The following is a 7,616-nucleotide window of genomic DNA, read 5'->3' on the forward strand; positions in this document are numbered from 1 at the left end:
TGAAGATAATGCCTCCGTTGATCTTAGAGAGAGGGGTAAGGGGGCGGGGGGGGAGAGAGAGAGAGAGGGAGGGAGGGAGAGAGAGAGAAAGGGAAATATTGACTGGTTACCTCCAGCATGTACCCTGTCCGGGGATTGAACCCGAAATCCAGGTATGTGCCCTGACCAGGAATTGAACCCAGAACTTTTTGGTGTATGGAACCATGATCCAACCAACTGAGCCAGCTAGCCAGGGCTATTATGTTAATTCTTAATTGAATGAGAGAGAACTCTGAGAGATACCTGGTGGTCTCTGATACTTCTGCTAATGAAATAGAGAAGTTGTCATGTGTATCAAAATAATTCATAGCCTGGCCCGTGTGGCTCTGTGGTAGAGCTTCCATCCATGAACTGGGAGGCCTGGTTAGGGCACATGCCCGGGTTGTGGGCTCGATCCCCAGTAGGTGGCGTGTAGGAGGCAGTTGATCAGTGATTCTCTGTCATCATTGATGTTTCTCTCTCTCCCTCTCCCTTCCTTTCTCTGAAATCAATAAAAATAGAAAAAAATGCATAGTCCGAAATAAGTTGGCTATGAAATGAAAATGTATTCTAGTTCTACTTTTCTGTATGTTTGAAATTTTCCAAAATAGTTTTTAAAAACAATTTTGTTTTATAATTTACGCAGTACCATTTGAATATTGTAACACTAGAGGGTGCTGTTAGTCAGTACATTTGCTTTCAGTGTTTGTAGAATTTTATTCCGTTTATTTTATTCTCTGTTTATTACGGAGTAGTTTTTGTTCATCTGATAACCCTAAATCTCTTGGTTGATTTACTCAGTGCCCTACGGTTATGAAACTAAAATATCACCATGTAACATTTATTTGAAAGGCAGTTAAAAATGATCACCAAATGTGTAAGGGTATTTTTGTTTTTTAAAAGACATAGTTTAGATTTTGTCCTTAAATGGAAAACATAGATCAGATATTATATTAATCATATTCGATATTTGTTTTTGTTTTTTTTTTAGGAGAGGAAAGGAGAAAGAGAAACATTGATTTGTTGTTCCACATATTTATGCATTCATTGGTTGGTTTCTTATGTTCCCTGACTAGGGATTGAACCCATAATCTTGGTGTATTGGGACAATACTCTAACCAACAGAGTTACCCAGTCAGGGCCAAGTTTGATATTTTCAAATGCATAGTTATTTCTGAAGAAATAAATTTTTTTCTCCCTGTATTTGGCCAAGTTTAATCTTTTAATTGTTTTGCCTTATTTTTTTGTCCTAAATTTTTATTACTTTATGTAGATACTAAAAATTGAGTGACTGCTAACTTTTGCTCTCTAATACAATAAGAGGGGCATAGCTAAGTCTTGGAAAATCAAATGAACATACAGAAAAAACAATTGTAATTCCATTTTGCAGAGAAAACCACTGTGAACTGCTTGGTTCAACACCACCTGCTTTGGGAGCACACCTGCATGTGTGTGTAGTATAAAGGGGGGGCACCATGTGAGTTAATGCTATTGTGCAGGATGTTTTTTCTGTGTTCATATTGTAAATGGCTGCTTTTCTTTTTTCTTTTTTATGTATTATTATTTTTTTAAAATATATTTTTTATTGTTGATAGTATTACAGATATCTCCCCCTTTCTCCTCTCCTCCTAGCCTCTACCCACCCCCCTAACTGGCTACTTTTCTGAAGTATCTTATTCTAGTGCCCTTTTAAAACAAAACAACACACTTCATTTTCACCCTGACTGGGTTGCTCAGTTGGTGAGAGTGTCATCCCGATACACCAAGGTTCTTGGTTCCATCCCTTCAGGGCACATTCAAGAATCAACTAAGGAATTCATAAATAAGTGGAACAACAAATTGATCTCTCTCTCTCTCTCTCTCTCTCTCTATTCAGAGAGGAAAGGAGAGGGTGAGAGAGATAGAAATATCAATGATGAGAATTATTGATCGGCTTCCTGCTGTATGCCCCCTACTGGGGATTGAGCCCGCAACCCGGCATATGCCCTTGACTGGAATTGAACCTGGGACCCTTCAGTCCACAGGCCGACGCTCTATCCACTGAACCAAACTGTCTAGGGCTAATTTCTCCCTTTAATTTCTTTTTATCTTCTTTAGGGCATTTTGCTGCTTATTTTTTCTTGTTTAATTGTAAGAGTATTTTTACAGTTTCAATTTAATCTTTGACCCAACAGTTAAGGGTGAAAATTGTGAAGTGGTTAGGCTTTCTTGGTTGATAATTATTTTTTCTCTCTTTGGCATCATGGCCAGGCAATGAGAAGTATTTTTTTGTCAGGGCTGAAATTTTCATTTGGCATGATGATCAGTTTTCACAGATGCTGTTTAGTAATTGAAAATACAGTAAGAGCTCTATTTTCTATGGGGTGCAAAGTTTAATACCTATTATAATAGCCTTATCTTATTCATCATATTGGCCAGATTCTCTAATGGATATAAAATAAAATTAATGTGCTCATACCCCTCTTGCTCCTCATCTCCTTGGATATATAGTTAGGTTTATGAAGTGTGGTCATTTCTTCTATATTGCTAACCATTATGGGCCTTATTTCAATGAAATAATGTTCAGAACATAAAAATTGACATTATTTTCGTTGTGAATTTTATACTTTAGTAATATAGAATGATCATCTTTTCCCCATCTTATACTTTCTGGCAGGAATTCACTTTGTCAGACACTCAAAAAAATAACAGTAAAGCAGCATTAATATTGTTTTATCTTTATTTCACTTTGTCTTATTCTGTAGTCTGTCTCAAATTCTAATAGTGGTTTTCTTTAAAGAACATTTTTAAATAGTTAAAATATTTTTTACCTGAGACTCCACCAAGATGGCGGCATAGGTAAACACCGGAGACTGCTGCCGCAAACAACCACTTCAAAAATACAACTAAAAGACGGAACGGACATCACCCAGAACCACAGGAAGGCTGGCTGAGGAGAGACTCTTCAACTAGAAGGAAAAATAACAGCACACCGAGGCTCAGAGGAGGCGCAGTGTGGAAAAAACTCAGGTGCGGAGGTGCGCGCGCAAAATTAAAAAATAATTTCAAGAAAAAAAAATATTTTTTACCTCCCTTAATTTAGGTAAAAAACATTTTTTTAAACCTGTTTCTGTAGTTGTTAGAGCTAAGATCTGATATTATTTTGCCAATAAGGCTTTAGCATCATTCCCTCTTCAGTCTTTATTAATGTACTCTTATTTGATCTGCTTTATCGTTATTAATTATATATTTTACATTGCATAGCCTATGCTTACAGAATAATTTGACACATGCATTTAGTTTTATGACTGGGTTTATGTTCCTTATTTAATTTTGTCCAGATCTTGATGGTTTTGGTTGGCATTCATTGTTAGCAGCCTTGTGTATTAGTGGTCTCTCAATCTTGCCTCTTGTGTGGTTGGAATAAAGTCTCAAGCTTTTTCTATTTTTTTCCCCTTTTCTTCCTCAGCCCATGCATATCTGAGATTGCATATTTGGCTTTTCCATATGAAGGCCTACTTGTCTGGGTATAAAATTCTTTGGGAAAACCTTTTCCTCAGTTCTCTATAGAGCTGCATTTTCTATTGACTTCTGGCATTTAATCCTGCCTTGGAAAATCCTAGGGCTCCTCTTAATTATTGTTGCTATTTAAGTAAACCAAACATGATCTCCTTTTCCCTGAATATTTCTATGACTTTTTCATCCAGTAGTTAAATTATTTTATCAAGTATAGGTTTCTTCTCTCTGATTTTGTGATTCTGATGTGCCCCTGTAATCTCTATACTCAGATTTTTCTTCAGAATAGTTTTTTTTTATCATATACTTTTGTATTTAAGTCTGTTCCATTTGTTCTTTTTAAAAAAATATATATATATGTATATATATATTTTATTGATTTCAGAGAGAGGAAGGGAAAGGGAGAGAGAGATAGAAACATCAGTGATGAGAGAGAATCATTGATTGGCTGCCTGCCTCCTTTGATTGACTGCCTCCTGCATACCCCCCCTACTGGGGATCGAGCCTGCAACCCAGGCATGTGCCCTTTACCGGAATCAAACCCGGGACCCTTCAGTCCGCAGGCCGACGCTCTATCCACTTAGCCAAACCAGCTAGGGCCCATATGTTCTTTAAAACAAAGTTTTATTGAGATATAATTCACATACCATAAAGTTATTCCACCTAAATTGTACAGTTCAGTGGCTTCTAGTAAATCAGATTTGTGCAGACATCACCACAATCAAATTTTAAAGCACTTTCTTTATCCCATAAAGAAATCCCCAACCTATTAACAGTCACTCCCTATTGTGGTCCCCCATTTCCACCACAGCCACCACTGATCTGCTTTCTGCCTCTAGATTTGCCTGTTCTGGACATTTCATAGAAATGGAATCATACAACATGACTGGCTTCTATGTTCGTTTTGTCTTTAAGTCCAGTTGAGAAACACGGGCTGCTCATGGCTTGGCTGTGCTCTTTGCTTTCCCCCCTCGTGGTTCTGCCTCTGAACTGGAGTTGCCTTTCAGGCAGTAATCCAGGCAGCAGCAGAGTTTCTCCAGCTTACCTTCCACCTTTCAGTTTTCTACAATTTCACTTCTCTCTATTCTTCTCAGTTAATTTTAGTTTCCTTATAATTCTTCCCCATCCCCTTGGTTTCAGCCCATTTTCTTTAATCATCTCCTCTTCTTTCCTTTCTTATTTCCCCTTTAATAGCAACTCTTTGGTTTGTTTTTCATTTTTTTCTCCTTTGTTCAAATTGAACTTTTCTTTTCCTTTCTACAGTAGGATCTTTCTGAGGTTACTGGCTTCACAGAACATCTTGAGCACAGTTCTTATGTTCAGGATACAGAAACTCGGAGTGTTTTTTTGTAGGCTACGTGCCGGATTGTTTTTCTTTTTGCTCACTGAGGAGCAAGGGGTGTTCTGGTCTACCTGGGCATGTTGACCCTATGGGTTGGGTGTGTCCCATGTGACCTGTGGCACTTGTGGTGAATTCCTACCCAGTTAAAGTATTTGGCTCTCAGCCTTCTCTCTAGTTTCTCCTGTGGCTTCTCCTCCAGTCAAGTGGCATCTTCCTCTTACGCTCACTGCTGATTTCCTTAAGTTTATTCACAAGTAAGTAACACTTAGAATTCCTTTCCTCCAGGAGTTGTCCTGGCACCTCTTCTTTCTTTGTCCCAGAGACCCCATCTTCTAAGATGTGCTTGGTTGCTGGTAGTGCCCCTTCTTTCTGGCTGTTTCTTATGTGAGCCTTATGGTCCCTGTCTGGATTGGAGAAGTGTAGTCTGGGGTTGGGGAGATGGAGGCAGGGATTTGTCCTCACAGCACATTCCGAGGTGGGGAGGTGCCCACTCCTAGGTTTCTGGCAGGTTCTGGCCTGGCCTCAGGACTAGAAAGAATAAAGTCTGACTGCAGATGTGGCTTCTTCCCTCTTCTTTGTGTCTTCATGGGCATTTCATTGGGGCCTCTGTCACTGGCACCTGCACACCAGATGCCTCATCTAACTGGGTTCCACTGGTTAGTGCTCAACGTTACAGCGATTTGTTGGCTTTGCCTATCATTTAAGGAAGAGATCATACCTTGAGATCTATTTTTAATCTTTGAAAACACTTGTCTTTGGACCCCCAAATGGGGAAATGAAAAATTACCAGGGAGTAGAATTAATCCCCCCTTTTTACTGAAGCTGAAAGCAGTGTGGGCAGACTTGTTCGTTTGAATGGAAGGATTTGGAAAGATAGGTTTTAATTTCCCTTATTTGTGTGGGTTTGAGAAATGTAATCCCAGCAGCTGCTTGGTTTCCACAATAGAATATCCAGCCGGCTGTCTAGAGAGATGCAGACGCGGTAAGCAGGCTATGCTAAGGCTTGCAGCTACCGTTTGTAACCAGGTGGTGGCTGTTGTGTAACAGAAACAGATAGCATTTCTGACTGGGTGGTGTGGTTATACAATGTTGGCAAGCCCAGTGTGGGGTTATAAAAGCGGGAAGTCCTTCAGCACCTGAAGTGTCTTGTGCTGAGCATGAGAAGGATCCCAGCCTTGCAGACGCCAGCACAGATTAAAGAACCTTTTTGTGGATAGGGTATGAGTTCCCTCTGCAGGTAAGACCATTTCGTGGTACATAAGCTTTGCTTTGGGGAATTAGTGTCTTTGTGTCTGTATATGTCTGTGCCTGTGTGTGCATCTGTGAGTGTGTGCTCCTCTCTGTGTCCATGTGTCTGGTTTTCTGCAAATAAATGGCTGTGTGTGTGTGTGTCTGTGTGTGTGTCTGCGTGTCTGTCAGGTGGGTAAGGAGCCTGTGGCTCAGGTTTGCCCAGCTGGGTAATAGAAAATCTCCAAAGTCTTTCTCAGTGCTGTCAGGCATTATTTAAATATGAATAACTGAACATTAACATCTGGGCAACTTTTAGGAGGCAGTGCCTTTCATTAAATATGGGAGAAAGAGTGATGATAAACACCTATTACAACAATTAATGTCAGATTCTGTTTTTCAGGTGCTCAGTTACCTTATTCTCTGAGTTAGGTCCAGTCCTGGGACTTCCAAGGCTCGGTGTGATCTTTTATGTTCTGTTTGTAAGGAGAATCTTAAGGGTTGGAGGAAAAGCACACAAGCCAAAGGAACATAGATTAAACAACCTTGACGAAGAGCCTGGAGTCTCTTGTAGATGACTGCATCTATTTTTAATCCTTTTAAGGTTTTGGGGTTATAGAAATATCAGGTGCAGACACACAGAAAGCAATACATCTGTGGCACAGGACTCTAAGTGATCGCAGTCTCTGAATTGAATGGGTATGTTTTTTTTATTAATTTAGAGGAACATGCTTCTTTGCATAAAAATGTGCATAACATATTCACAGGCGTGGGATGTTTATGGAAGGTGAGGGAAAAGATAATTTTGATCACGGCGTACTTGGTGTTAATCTGGAGAATAATTACAGCGTCCCAGCCCCAGGTTAATTGCAGTGCAGTTTAGCCAAACCCACTCTTCAACCATCAGGTCGCCCGGCTGGGCAGGTGAAATTTCAGCACGCCCTTCCCCTTCTCTTGGGAGAGTTTGCAAGAAGGAGATGGAACTCTTGGTAGACTGGACTAGGGGACAGTGGGGTTGGTGTAGGGAGAAAAAGGACATTGCAGAAGAGATTTGCAAATAGAATTTCTTCCAGACAATAGGAAGACAGCAGGTGGTTGAAGAACTAGTCAGTGGTCGGCAAACTGCGGCTCATGAGCCACATGCGGCTCTTTGGCCCCTTGAGTGTGGCTCTTCCACAAAATACCACGTGCGGGTGTGCACGTACAGTGCGATTGAAACTTCGTGGCCCATGCGCAGAAGTTGGTTTTCGGCCTGGGCAAGTCTATTTTGAAGTGGCATTAGAAGAAGTGGGGGGTGTCGGTCCGTCGGTCGGTCGGTCAGGCGACGGGAGACGCGGCCCAGGCGGCCCGTGGGATACACAGCGCAGGGGAGGCGCACATGATTCATGCACGAGTTGAGTGAGCCAGTCAGTCAGCAGTCTCATTGTGCAGTGGTTAGTGCTAGTCGCGTCCGTTTTTAGCAAAGGCCAGCTTAGGAGTATCCTAATTAAGTTAATAACAATGTACCTACATATATAGTTTAAGTTTAAAAAAT

At 40.7% G+C, this 7,616-nt stretch overlaps 1 protein-coding gene across 2 annotated transcripts in view; it reads left to right on the forward strand.

The window, feature by feature from the left end:
* Positions 1-7,616, forward strand: part of SLC23A2 (solute carrier family 23 (ascorbic acid transporter), member 2) — a 109,644-nt gene that overhangs the window by 11,229 nt on the left and 90,799 nt on the right. The window contains exon 1 of one of the 2 annotated variants that reach the window (XM_005874674.2): positions 5,998-6,092. The exons of the other annotated variant lie outside the window; for it this stretch is intronic. The gene's annotated coding sequence lies outside the window, so the exon portion shown is untranslated. Of the gene's footprint in view, positions 1-5,997; positions 6,093-7,616 lie in introns of those variants that run through there. 2 annotated transcript variants of the gene reach the window in all.

This window comes from Myotis brandtii, unplaced genomic scaffold (assembly GCF_000412655.1).
Source record: "Myotis brandtii unplaced genomic scaffold, ASM41265v1 scaffold45, whole genome shotgun sequence".
NCBI classification, from domain to species: domain Eukaryota; kingdom Metazoa; phylum Chordata; class Mammalia; order Chiroptera; family Vespertilionidae; genus Myotis; species Myotis brandtii.